Raw genomic sequence first — 15,047 nt, forward strand, 5'->3', positions numbered from 1 at the left:
CTTACAGTCCAGTGCGACTTATATATGTTTTTTTCCTCTTCATGATGCATTTTTTGTCTGATGCGACTTATACTCCGGAGCGACTTATAGTCACGAAAATACAGTATGCGTTCTTCACCGTTGTGGTAGAAAGGGAGCTGAGCCAGAAGGCAAAGCTCTCAATTTACCAGTCAATCTTTGTCCCAACCCCCACCTATTATCATGAACTCTGGGTAATGACCAAAAGAATGAGATCGCGGGTTAAAGTGATCGAAATGAGATCCTTTAGGAGGGTGGCTGGGCTCAGCCTTAGAGATAGGATGAGGAGCTTAGACATCTGGAAGGACCTCAAAGTAGAGCCGTTGCTCCTTTGTGTCAAAAGAAGCCAGTTGAGGTGGTTCTGGCGTCCGATTGCCTCTGGTCGCCTCCCTATTGAGGTCTTCTGGGCATGTTCAACTGGAAGGAGACCCCAGGGTAGACACAGAACTTGCTGGAGGGATTATAGATCTCATCTGGCCTGGGAATACCTGTGAATCCCCCAAGAGGAGTTGGAAAATGTTGCTAGGGAGAGAGATGTCTGGGTTGACTTGTTTAGCCAACTGCCACCACGACCTGACCCCAGGTAAAGGGAAAAAGATGAATGGATGGAGAATTACCAGGACAAAAATGGCAAATATTACATTTTTATAGATCCTGTAAAATCTGGAACATAGGTCGCTCCAGTGTAAGCCACAGCCAGTCTTTTGGACTCCAAGAGGAAAACTGTGAAGTCATCACCTACATGACAATTTTCTATCCATTCAGCAAAGTTCACAATGCGCAACTTCTGTTCAGCTTTGTAGCTCTTTTAATGCCATCTTTTTTTTTTTTTTTTTTTTACCGTATGGAGTTTGCACATCTCAGCTACAGTACGGTAGTTGAGCTCTCAGCCTGAGATGCCCTGTTCCACCGTACACTTGTTGATACTGGGGAGTGTATTCAGTCCAACCAGCACTCCATTCAAGTTTTATTTACTTAAGGGTATAATCTAACCTTGCAAAGCAGATGGATACGCCCGTTTCCTTGTTTCCCACTGGTGAATCCATCTTGCAAAGCTCCCATCTGAACCCTTTGGGCCCGGTTAGAAAGTGACAGGACCAATCAGCAACGAGGGGTAGTACTTGGCAGAGTCATGACGTAAACAAACAGCAGCAAGAGGCCGGTGCAATTATGGCAGAAGAGCTTAGCGTGAATGCTGCTAAAGCATAAGTTTTATCAGAACCTGATAACAATTCTTCATTAAAAGAAGAACAAAGAACAGCAGTGAGTTGTTTTATTTTCAATAACAACAAAAGTCGAGTACTTACATGTCTATAGTCGCCATGTTTTTCATTATTTCCCATAGCTGCACACGCGCAGCTCGATAGCTGCTACGTCACGTGTTTTGTTGCTCTTACTGGCCAGTAGAGATGTGACAGAACGTTCACCCAATCACACTCCGAGTTATTTTCAAAGCCTCTGCCTTTTCTCATATGTTTCCTATTGAAGCTTTCCCAGATGGATGTGTGAAACACATCCATCTGGCGTGTCAGGTTAGGAATAATCCCCATTTTCTTTCAATGCATGGTGATGGCAAGATGAAGGAGAAAAGCAGTTAAAAAGCTGTGCCAAACCCTGCAGGTCTGTGTTGTTATGTACGTATTACACCATCTTTTATGGTTAGTGAAGATGTTGGATACTGGGCTCCCAGTATGCGGTGAGCTGGATTGAGCCTGGAAAAGTGTAACAGGTGCCCATAAAAGTGCAGCTGCCATATGTAGACCCTTCCCATCCCCGCTCTCCTGAGCACGTCAGCATTAGGCACACAGTCTTGCCAACGATATCCAAAAATGCGCAGAAGAGAAGTTGCCGCAAAGCTGTCAAGCCTCTGACCAGTCAACATCCAGGCCACAAAGGAGTATAGTGAGACCAGTAGAGCTGAAAGATTCTGACTTTTGTCTGCCTGCTCAGAAACTGAGGGTACCACACTGTCTTGTTTAACAATTAAACAGCTTTTTTAAAAAATAGGTTGGAATGGATTTGGAATTTGTAAATTCTGTTTTATTTGCATTTTATACCATACGGGCGGCGCCCACCCCTGGAGTGTGTATCTGGTGGTCTGGCTTCTCTCCATGGGGCCTGGTGAGGCTCAGCCCCAACATGGAGCCTTCATCCTGTGTGCCCATCAACTGCAAAGATCAGCATGGGGGTCATGTACAATGTAGCCCAGACAGCAGGTAAGGGTGGAGACCTGGGCGTACTGACCCCTGGCAACACAGCTGGTTTTTGGCACATGAAATCTCATCTCTTTTGTGGGGAAGAAACCGTAGTTGGTGCGGGAGATAGAGCACTAACAACTAGACATAGCTGGACTTTCCTCACACATAGCACCAACTATGGAACCAAAACTCCTGGAGAGGGGCTAGACATTTTTTTACTCCAGAGTTGCCCAGGGTGAGAGGCGCCGGGCAGGTGTGGGGATACTCACAAGCCCCAAGCTGAGCGCCAAAGTGTTAGAGCTCTCCCCAGGGAAAAAGAGTCACCTCTTCGCCAAGAGGATGCAACCTTGACGGTTGTTGGTGCCTATGCACTGAACAACAGTATAGAGTATTTTGCCAGTTATCTGCAGGAAAACAGTGGATTGCTCCCTCCAGGTGAAGAGTTAGTCTCTGTCCAAGTGAAGGAGATCAAGCATCTCAGGGTCTTGTTCACCAGTGAGGGCAGAATGGAGCGTGAGATTTACAGGTGGATTGGTGCAGCAGTGTGTCAACTATGGTCTTGAACTCTGGGTAATGACTGAAAGAATGAGATTGCAGATACAAGCGGTTGAAATGAGATTCCTCAGGAGGGTGTCTGGGCTCAGCCTTAGCAATAGGGTGAGGAGGTCAGACATCTGTAGAGATCTCAAAGTAGAGTTGTTTCTCCTTCACGTCGAATGGAGCCAATTAAGGTGTTTCAGGCACATGATCAGGATGCCACCTTGTCGCCTCCCTGTGAAGGATCTTTTGGGCGCATCCAACTGGAAGGAGACACCAGGGCAGACCCAGAACTTTTACTCTCCAGTGTGGAACTGGAGTAACTGGAAAACATTGCTGGGGAGAGGGATGTCTGGGTTGACTTACTTTGCCTGCTGCCACTGCAACCTGACCTTGGATAAACAGAAGAGGATGGATGGATGGATGCATGGATGCATGGATGGATGGATGGATAGATGGATGGATGATGATGTCCCAACTCTTTCAGAATTTTGGTTTGTAGATCTGCAGTTTTATGGTCTCTTTCATTTTGCTATGAAGAAGTTTAGTTTAGGTAATTAAAGGTACATTTCAAACACTAAAGGGAATAAAAGCCTGAGTTGTTAATTGAAGTTTCAAGGTATTCCGTGGTATAGGCTGACAGTCAAATGAAATTCTAGTTTAAATGTTTAACCAGTTAATCTCCTTGTTTTTAAATTGATTTTTCAGCTGTACCCAAAATATTCACTTATCAAATGAAAAAATAAATCATTACAGTACAGTACTGTCTTGTTATAATTTTTAAGTTTATATTTTCTCAGTAAAACTCCAGGATTTAAAGTTTCTGTCAATGGTTTGTCTGTTTTGATCTTTTTGAAAATAAAACACATGCCTACATCAACAACCCTTTATAAAAGTCTAGTGTCCTTGCATGAATGTGATCGCTGCTTCATTAAAAGCAGTGAACCGAGCTGAATGCTGAATGACATCTTGTTGTTTACACGACCTTCTGATTAGACTGAAAATGCTTTCACCTTCATGTTGACAGCTCAAACTTTAAACATCAGTTTTCTATTCGACTCCAAATGGAGCTCTAAATATAAATCTCACTCCAAAATGAGGTTTCTTCAGATCCTTCTGATTTGCAAAATCTGCATTCTTCCAGCTGACCTCCGCTGAGAACAAACAAAAGAAGAAACCAGAGAAAAACAAACAATTTGTCTAAAGCAAGACTTTGGGTTATTTCTACATAAGAGTGGCATTGGCATGGCTGAAATGCCACAAACTGAGCGCTGGGTCCAAATATGTTTTTCTTTTTTTTTTTGTTCCTGTGGTTTGTATCATTCCAGTTTTAGCTCAAAATTACAGTTTATATGCTGTCAGTGGATGGCAGCTCGACGACTGGGGTTTGGCTTCGAAGGTTTAGTACACAACATGAGGGTAACTGTAAGGTTTACCTAAATCTTGTGTCAGTGTGGGCACAGCTGTTTACAGAAACCACTGGTCACTTTAGAGAAAATATCAATAACCTTGGATGTCCTTAAACAACAGCTCTGTGGCACACTGTCAGTGTGACAGTAAAAATCAGTAAATCTTTTTATTCTTGTACAGATTTGATGCAGCAGTACAGGGCCTCATTTCTACAGTCTAAAGCTAGTGGTAAAAAAAAAGCATTGGCCAAGTGATTTAGGGCATGTCTTACTATACAGGTGCATCTAAAGAAATTTGAATACCATGAAAAAGTTCTTGAAAAAGTCAATTTTTTGTCAACTACTTCAGTCCTGAAAAGAGCTCTAATCAGTTAGTTACATCAAAGCACCTGCAAAGTTTTCTTGAGCCTTCATTCTCTCACTCTGGTTCAGTACAAACAACCACAATCATGGGGAAGACTGCTGACTTGACAGTTGTCTCCCAGTGTCCAGCCACTCCTGAACCATAATCCTCATAATCCTATTATTTTCCTTTTCAAATGACAAATTTGTTTACTATGGTTAAACAAGACTTACTTACTTGTATAATTTCTTTTAAATTAGTTTGTGTTAAATGGCCCGATCTTACTCCCTGTCCCTGCTCTCTTCTCAACCCACCTCATCTTGCACACCTTCCCCACTTTCTTCTCCCCAATAATCCTCATCTTGCTCTCTGTCCCTCCTTTCTTCTCCTCCATCATCCTCATCTTGCCGTCTCTGCTTACTTCGACTTCATCATCCTCATCTTGCTCTCTATCCCTGCTTTCTTCTACATCCTGGACATCGTCTTTCTTCTCATCATCTAAAAGGACAGTGTCTTCTACAAGCATGCGTCATACATGATTGATTTAAGTCTTTTCCTTTATTATAGCACAACATACCTCACAATTTGTGAGTGACGAGTCAAGAAGTTTCCATTTTTGAACTTGACTAACAGAAAAAATAGACTTTTTTGCATATTTCCATTCATTGAGATGCTCTAGTGTATTTGATGTCTTGGTTCTTTTAGTTAATATGTGAGCTAGGCTAAAGAGAGTTTGTTTTTGTTGTTGTTCAGGGTTCCTGTGTTTTTAACTCAAGCTGCTGTCTCTACCACAGGACCCTGGTTTCAAAGCATCATTTTAGAGGCACAGAGGATATACACACACATTAATCTTGTACCATCCGCACACACGGCTAGAATATCGCCCACACATACATGCAGCCAGATGCATCCACCCTATTTATATAGTTAGCATGCTAAAAATAGCCACATACAGAGCGGAGAACTGGTAATTGTGGCTGTAAAAGTGTCTTTTTATAGATGTTTTTAGAAAGAGGGTGAAGTCTGTGTGGTAAGAAGAATTAGCTGCTACACTGGATAGATGAAACAGACATGCTGCTGACGTCATGTGTTATGATAAAGCTGTTACAGGTTTTTTCTCGGGGTTGAAGGCTAATCCAAGCGCTGCTTTGAACCACCTGAATGGATAACAGACACGACATTTTAGTTCACTGCAAAGCAACATGTGGTACTGCTTATTATTTACATGTGACACAAGAAATGAGACGTCAGTTTTCATTTGATGTCTGTGACTGTTGCAAAGAGCTCACAATGAAATTTTATGGTCATTTTTATTGTGTTTTTGTGGACAGTTTTGGAGATACTAGACTTTAATTCATATTTTATTTTCAATTACTACCACACAGCAACAAAAATGACAAACACTTGTTTACAGTCAGTCATAAACCACCTAATTTCTTCATCAACAGACAAAATATTTTTGTATTTGACTATTTTTTAAGTGTTACATTTGTGAGTGTTCTGCTTTTTATTTGTTGTCCCAGTAGGATGGAGTGGTTAGGGTTAGTAGTGTTGTTTGTAGGATAAGAGTCCATGTAGAAAGCAAGAGAGGGGGAACACAATCCACAGTAATGTGGTCCTATCAGCATTTTATCTTTATTATTCCATATGAATAGACATCTATACATACCAGGGGGAGAGTCTGAAGTGTTAAAAATCCAGACAAAACTTTTAAAAAGACCATCGTAAAGTTAAGCTGTGATAACCATTGTCTATTTTTAACCTAAATAATACCCACTCTTATTACAGAAACATTTTTTTTTAATCTATGCTGTTTAACATTAGATCCTTTTTTAAAGATTTAAACCCCTTTTTAATGCAGAATTAGGTTTTTAAGGTAATGTTAACGATGTATTGAATTGGCAAGATTTGGTTTAAATTCAAAAGAGTGGCAAGAGTTGGTTGAAAGTGGACAAATTTGGTTAAAAATTTGTAACACAGTGGCAGAAGAGGGGTTAAACGTGTCAAAAATTGGTTAAAAAGCAAAAAAGTTGGCAAGGATGGGTTAAAATGGTAAAAGAGGGGCAAATATTGGTTTAAAGCAGCACAATGTGCTCCAAGTAGAATGAAAGTGGCAAAAAATGGGCAGAAAAGTGGTGAAAAGGGGTTACAAAGTGGCATATTTAGTTAAAATAGCAAAAAAAGTGTTAGGAATTAGTGAAAAGTGGCAAAATGGGTTCAAAGTAGCAAAAATTGGGAAAAAAACGGAAAAATGTGGCAAAATAAGGCAGAAAAAGTGGTGAAAAGGGGTTACAAAGTGGCATAATTGGTTGAAGGGTAACAAAAAAGTAGCAAGAATGGGCTACAATGGCAAAAAATGGGTAGAATTGCTTTAAAGTGGCAAAATGGGTTCAAATAATCAAGAAAGTGGCAAAAAATGGTGAAAATGATTACAAAATTATTTGTTAAAATGAAACAAAAAGAACAAGCATGCAATGAGACTGCACCGTCAGCTGACAGGATTGACTGAATTTTGCCGGTTTAAAAAGCGTGGCTTTTTCATGTCTGTTCAGCCCTGCTGATAGTGATAGGGATTGTAGCTCTTCGAGATTTCTCTCTGGCAAAGTGGCAACAACCATGCCAGCAACCCCTTTATTTAAAATCACAACAGATGACGTCAGTATTTACATGGATGAGGAGATGCATTTGGTCTTATCTGAATAACCCCTAACCCCAACCCTAACTCTTAAGTGGATTAAATTACTGACTTCATGTGAAAATCAGATGTTTAATACAGGAAATACTGAATACTAGAAGAGACCAGTCAGACTAATTCTTTGTGTCGGCTCTTTAAAAAAACATTCTGTTTTAAAGTGAAACAGGAAAACTTCACTTCAGAAGTTCAGGGTGATCAGTTAGCGACATGGTCAGTGAAAAACTTGTGCAACCATGAATCATGTTTTTAATAACTCTGGCTACTACGACCTCCTGCTCCTATATTCATAACTGCTGAGTTGCATAACAGTTGAAAAAATTCATGCAGTTTGTCTGTAAATAGAAAAGAGCGCTGGACGTCCTCTGATCCCAACAGCCGCCTCAGTTTGAATGAAGGCCATGTGTACGTACATATGTGCTGCCCACATTGCTGTTTTGGAGAACTGCACGCACATGAAAGGAGGTATTTATTAAGGGTGCATACCACACACACATCAGCAGATGTGGGCCTCGGAACATTCAATCCCTCTACATGATGTTCAGTGTGCTCTGAGGTTTCCTGAGAGTTATGATGCTTTGGACCTGCTGGAAACAGTCAAACAAAGAGACTGATGGCAGTGTTTGATTCATGAGCTTCTCGTGAGCTTGTGTGTGCTTTGAAATCATCCATTTAATTTGTGCAATTAGAGCTGGTAGGATATTTTGATGGGTTATAGACTTGCAGAGAAATGGTGGCTTAACCAGTAGACCTTATGCATACAGTGGATTCCAAAAGTATTCAGACCCCCTTTACTTTTTTCAATTTTGTTATGTTACAGCCCAGTGATGCACAAATGTTTTTTTTTTTTCAAGTCTCCGATGGTTGTAATGATCTGCCTCTGCATCATTCTAAGAAATTTAAATCTTGTACTGCATTATCACCATCAGTAGGGTGGAGTATTGTCTGCATGTGTACACCTACATATGAACAGGGCTTAACATTGACTTTTTTCACACAAGCCATTGTGACTAATGACTACTAGCCACTCAGTGTTTCCACTAGCCACAGTCAGATATATTTCTTTGATGGTAGTAATTTTATACTAACACAAAAACACTAACTGTTAATGAATTGTTTACTCTGAAATAAAATAAAAAATCAATGAGCAGTCAGACAGATCTATGTATGCTGAGTATTTCTCTAGTCTCCTGTAGAAACTTCTGTCATCATTTATGATATAAATATCTTTATATGGGTAAAATCAAGCTAAATTTTGCTTTATTTAGCTGAAATCTCCTGGACTCCTTAGTTACAAATTTATCTGTTACAGCCTCTTATCCGTCTGTCTCTGTTTCTCACTGCCTTCATGAATCGTATTTAAAGTTTTAATGTTCCTTTCGTCTTTAATGTCCGTTCATTATTAATAAGCGACAATGCACAGATTCTAACATTAATTTGTTCCCCATAAACATTTCATATTAAGGGATTATTAACCAAATAATATTTTAACATTGCGCACACCCATGGCTCACGTGGGGCAACACAGAGACACACACAGCTGGAGTGCACACAAACAGCGCTGACGTTGATCCTCCGTGGTCAGAGGGGAGCTCTAATGCACTCAGTACCCCATCATGAGGAAATGAAAACAGAATTAAGGTAATTTTTGTAAATCTATTTAAAAGAAAAACTGAACTATCGCATTGATAGAAGTATTCAGAACCTTTGCAAAAATTAGGTCAGATACCTCCAGTGTCTTGATCATTGCTGAGAGATTTCTACACCTTGATTGGAGTCCACCTGTGGTAAAAAAAAAAAAAAAAAAAAAAAAAAAAAAAGGCCTCACAGCTGACAATGCATGAGAACAAAAACCAAGCCATGAGGTCAAAGGAACTGCCTGCAGAGCTCAGATTGTGGCAAGGCACAGGTATGGGGAGGACTCTTCTAAGAGCTGGTCTCTCAGCCAAACCAATCATTTAGGGGAGAAGGGCCTCAATAAGAGACCAATAACCTGATGGTCACTCTGATTGAGCTCCAGACATCCTGTGTGGAGATCGGACAAAGTTCTAGAAGGCCAACCATCACTGCAGCCCTCCACCTGAAGGTTTACCCCCCAACATGACAATGGCCCTAAGCACACAGCCGAGACGACACAGGAGCAGCTTAGGGTCAACTCTGAGAATGTCCTAGAGGGGCCCACCCAGAGCCTTGAATTGAATCTTATTGAAGATCTCTGGAGAGAGCGGAGAATGGCTGCCCATTGACAGTCCCCATCCAATCTGGAGACCACTTTCTGAAAATTTGTAAAGAAGAATGGCAGAAAATCCAAAGACCGGCGGCTGTAATTGCTGCCAAAGGTGCTTCAACTAAGAACAGAGTAAAGGTTCTGAAATGTGATATTTCAGGTTTTTGTTTTTAATAAACAGGCAAAAATTTATACCCACCAATACTCAAAATGTTAGGTTAAACCTGCTGCTGGGGATGCATTTTTCTAAACACTGTATGATTTTTTTCAACCATTGTATCTCATCCAAATGAAAAATTATCATGTCCACTTAAATATGAATAAGATTAACTTCTTAGGATTTCCTGGGCCAATTTTAGCATGATTTGGCCAACCTTTTAGTTAATGGAATTTTCTGTGACAACCAGGCTGTTGCATGACATTGAAATTTACGGAGCCACCATGGTCACTGATTATGACTAATAAAAATTTGGCACCCCAATGGCATCTCTTCTTACTATACACCAAAGATGAAGTTATTTTAATGGATGCCCTGGGAGAAGTTTTTGTTCAAATAGGACCCCTGAAATATTTTACCTCTTGGTGCTCGGGCCTTAATTTATGTGTTTTAAAATTGTGACAATGAGCCTTTGTGGCCAAAATATAACAGCAAACACTTTGAAACTATTACCACACATGATAAAAATCTGTGGAAAACAGTAGAACAGCTTGGCAGCATTCAGCACAGCTGTTAATCTTGATTATCTTGTTGTTTAATCATAGGGAGGCCAAAATCATAACTTCATTTCAATTTTGATTAATTGCCCAGCACTACTCCAGATAATGTAAGATAGATTTGCATCATAAAACTTCATCTAACTTCCCTTTTATGGTTACAAAACAGCTGGAGCAAAATTAATCAGGACTAATCTCAAAACTCTTGAGCAATACAAAATCTTTGTGGAGAGGCTTGTCTGATTAATGCATTGATTAAGATAATCCGATTGCTTCATGCAGACTCAAAAACATAAACAAGTTCATTTGAACGTTCAAGCTTGAGCCAGCTCGTATTTTTGTGTGCTTTTCTCTGGGATCAGCGAAATGTCAACTGACAATGCACACAAAGAAGGCAGGCCTCTCGTGTTTCTGTTCTCAGTTAATATAAAATGTGGTTTGGATTTTTTTCCTTCTTTAAAGATCCCTCAATGTTTTCAGCACAGCCTGGGAAAAAACAAGAAACAGAGACGAAGAAAGGACACATCTGACTGGCCACAATTGAATATTGATATCAATGATGTTGCTATATAAAGATACAAACAACTCTGCTGTTATACTGGTACCATTAACAGCTTCAATATAGCCTGACATGCCACAATGTGTGCACAGCTGTTGTGACCTAATCCTGACGTCTGCTCTAAATCGGTCTAGAGTGCTTGTGTCTAGGAGACATAAATGACCTGAATTATTCTCCATTTAACTCTGTTGTGGGTTTGATAACTGTTACTGCCCTCCATAAAGTCAAAGATAGACGTTTCGCTTTGATCGCTGATCAAAGTGAAACTCAGAGCCCTGCTGCTGCTCTGTGCAGGCTGATAACCCAGCATGCATCACTGCTGGCCACAAGCCAATCAATCACGTCACAGCAGGTGTTCTCCATCAGCTGGACACCTGTTGTGACATCACTGTAGGTGAGCTCATGCCTTAATATAAGCCTTGCAGATAACGTCAGCAGCAGAGAACTCTCCTTGGGGGGGATTTCTGCAGAAAGAAACGCTACCAAAAGGCCATGCTGTTTACAACTATGCCAGGCATTCAAAGTGCAAAAATAAAAACATTCTTCATTCTTAACCCAAAAAGTGCAGAGAAAACAGCTGTTTTGCACATCTTGGCCGTGATAGTAGCAGCTCTGCTTGAGAGTATAGTGAAAGAAATTTAGTGCCGTCTTTTGCTCAAGGTGCAGAATACCCCTGTTCTTATCGTTTTTTTACCTGGTGAGGTGAGGAGGCAAGCCCCGAGCAGGCTCTCAGCTCTGGTATCAAGCAGCTGGCCTGGCAGTGCCTGATAGGGAGTTTGACTGTTGCCGTCAGTGTGTGCAAGGAGTGGTAATTCACTCGCCGAGCCACTGCAGTGCTGTTGCATTTTGGTTGTAAAGCTACTTTTGTGTCCTGAAAGTTGTGAAATATTCACACAAAAAAGGTAAAAAAAAAAAAAACTCTTGGAGAATTGGCAGTAGGCAGGGAATTAAAGAAGCCTCCATCTAATGCCTGGACAAGCTGTGTCACACAATGATCATGTATGGTTGGTTTGGTTTAGCACAGTTTTGCCATGGTTTAGCATGTCTTTAAAATGTTATATATCACACCCACCCCCTTGGCAGGAGTTGCCTCCTGCTCCTTATGTGGGGTGGCTGGCATAGAAGTCGCTCCCTTCGGACGTAGTTTATCTGGGGGCAGAGCTGTATGATTCAGACCTTAAGACTTCACTGGGTTTTCAAGTTGGCATCCCCCGCTTTACTGGTGTTTTGTCAACTAGCCCACGACAGTGGGGCTTGACAGCAGAACCAGTGTCCTGGAACTGCCCCCTCTGACCCCCCTCTCCTCTGCCAGCCTGATTCAGCTACCGTTCCTCTTTCCTCATTTCCTCGTTCCTCTTTAGCCACAGCCATCTGGATGCCGTCTGTGCCTGCTTTGAGACATCATTCACCAGGTTCTTGCGGGTTGCTCCTCTGACCCTAAGCAGCCCCAGTGCTCTCCAGAGTGACTGTCCAGGGAAGCCCCTGCAACCGACCTCCACTGGTAGATTCCAGCCCCCCCCCCCGCTGGCTCTTGAAGATGAGGGACTGGTATTTCCCCAGCTTGCACTCATGTGCCTCCTCAATCCTTTGCTCCCAGGGTACCGTCAGATCTATTAGGGCCACCTGCTTTGTTGTCTGGAACCAGAGCACGATGTCTGGTCGGAGGCTGGTGACAGCAATCTCCTCTGGAAACTCAAGTTGCCTTCCAAGGTCAACTTTTATTTCTCAGTCTTTTGGCACACCGAGGATACCTGCACATCTGTCCTACTTGCCTGCCTTCTCCCCAGGCCTGGGAAGGCTGATGAAGGGGGCCTTTGTCTTGGGTCTTTGTTCCTTTTGGCTTCCTCTCCTTCTCCAGTCTATCAGCCAGTTGCGCCAGTACCTGCAGGCCCCACCTGAACCTCCCCTCAGTCATGCTTGCTCAACAGGATGACAGAATGTGTTCCAGGTTTGCTGGTCTCTTGCACTGAATGCAGGAGGGATCCTCTGTCACTCTCCATCTTTGGAGGTTTGTTGGTGTTGGGAGTACATTGTAGATGGAGCTCAGGAGGAACTTTATCAGATGCCCCTCCATATTCCAGATGTCCTTCCAACTGAGGAATCTTCCCCGGACACTGTCCCACCAGGTCCAGCTGCCCTGCTGTTTCATGGCTTCTACCCTGGCTTGTCGGCCCTCTTCCTCCACTGCCACTCCACTCCACTTCCTTCTGCACCATCCCTCACCGGTCCTTTGCCTTTGCCTCCTTCCAGCTTGCTTGGGTGATGACTCCCAGGCCCAGCCTCCCCTGGGTCACCGTGCCCACGATGTCTGCATGTTGTAAGCACTCTTCCACTTCCCTCAGAGCACTGCTGGCCTTCCATTTCTGTTCTGACTTGACCGTGATGCTTGCCTGCCACACACCCTGGTCGTCGCTGTCTCACAACATTATGGCTAACCGGACTTTGCTGTCTTAAACTCCTCCACGACTGATGTGATTGGCAGCTGCAGCTTGATCCCAGAGCTGTAGAGACTGATAGAGCCAAAACTTTTGGGGACAGAGAGCCACCTCCTAAGGAAGTTGTTGGTTTTCCTTTCCTGTCAAGGGAACCTCATACACAAGCAGTGGCCACAGAGTCTTGGAAGGATGCCGTGTTGGTAGCCCCAGGCCTTGTACTTGCTGGGCAGGCCACTCCTCTCCAGGGCCTTTAACCACTCTTCTGCTTGGTTGAGCATGTCTTTAATGCTTGCTTTGCCTTTCAGGTTGGCTCTGTACCACCGTCCTAAGCTCTTTACCGGCTTCTTGGTGACTGTTGGGTGGTGTTTTTGGGATGGTGTCTTTGCCATCTTAAACCGCAAGTGATCTTGGATGCGGCCTTGCTTCAGGACCAGGCCTCTAGATTTTGATGGTTTGAACTCCATTCTAGCTGCCTTAGTGAGCTCTACCAGATCTTCCAAAATCCATCTGCCCTCCGGGACTGACCTTGCTGTGATTGTCAAGTTGTCCATAAAGGCCCTGACTGGGACTTGTTGGATGCCACTCGAAAGTACCACTCCCCATCTTAGCTTCTCCACTGACTTGACCAGGAGGTTCATCTCAGCTGCAAACAGAATGACTGAGATAGTACATTCAGTTAGGATTCCGACTTCCAACCTCTGTCAGCTTGTAGTGAAGTTACCAGAGGTGAAGTGCATCTTGAAGTGCCCTAAGTATCTCCAGAGAAGCAGCTGTACCTTCTGGGACTTGTGTGGTATTATGCCAGAAGCATTGGTTAGGTCAAGCCACAGGACTGCTAAGTCTCCCTGGTTCGTCTTTGTATCCTCGATGATCTTGGAGATGATGCTGTTGTGCTCAGTGCAGCCGGGGGCTCCTGGTAATCAGCCTTTTTGTACAGTGGTGTCAATGTACTTGTTGTTGATCAGGAACTGGGTCAGCCCCCTCACTAGGTTTCCAAAGAACACCTTCCCCTCCACATTCAACAGCGAGATTGTGCGGAAATCTTTGATCCTGGATGAGTCCTCCTGCTTCAGGATGAAGCACCCCTCGGCAATGAGGAAACTGTCTGGTAGATGGCTCTTCCTCCACACTACTTTCAGTAGCCTCCAAAGAAGTCTCCTCAGCCTCTCACAATTCCTATAGACTCTGTACGGAATCCCATTCGGCCCCGGTGCAGATCTTCCCCTGGCCTTTCAGATGAAGATGTTGACCTCCTGCCATCTGAGCTCTCCATCATTGAAGGCTCATTAAACTCTGATGTTTCCCGTATTTCCTCAGCTGATGTCTGTCCAGTCTCACTAGTTGTTTTTTACATTTTGTCACAGTTTGGCTTTTAAATGTTGTTAAAGAACGACAAAGGATGGAGCAAAGCCAGTAACAAGGGTTCTGCCTTCTCCAGAATCGTGTATGGGGTGTTTGCACGGCACATATACTAATATCACCAGGTTGATGATGCAATTGGCTGCCATGGTTTACATTTATACTGGTAAAATGTCAATTATGAAATTTAGAAAAGAAGGGCGATTAGACTTTTATTAGTATTTGTGCCATGGAAGAGAAACATGAGCCTTACAGTGGGCAACTGTGGTTCTGTAGGTAGAGTTGGTTGTCTCACAATCAGAAGGTTGTGGGTTTGATCCTAGCTCCTGCAGGACGATCAGGAGAGCAACATCCATTAAGCTGAATTCATTTCCTGGGAGTAGCTGAGTCAGGGGCAGAGTCAGACAGCTCATCAAAATTTAAAGCCACAGACACAGAAACAGTGCAGGACTGAAACAGATGGGCTTTATACATGCAAAAATCCATTGGTAAAAATTCAATAGTAGAGTGTTTTTTTCAGCAACAAATTTCACAGTCATGTTTTAGGGACCTCAGA

The 15,047-nt window shown here is 42.8% G+C and overlaps 1 pseudogene; it reads right to left on the reverse strand.

Annotated features, from left to right (window-relative positions):
• Window positions 1-13,128: 13,128 nt before the first annotated feature.
• LOC121527676 lies at window positions 13,129-14,640 on the reverse strand (annotated as a pseudogene).
• Window positions 14,641-15,047: the final 407 nt, after the last annotated feature.

Source organism: Cheilinus undulatus, linkage group 19, assembly GCF_018320785.1.
Source record: "Cheilinus undulatus linkage group 19, ASM1832078v1, whole genome shotgun sequence".
Taxonomy (NCBI): Eukaryota; Metazoa; Chordata; class Actinopteri; order Labriformes; family Labridae; genus Cheilinus; species Cheilinus undulatus.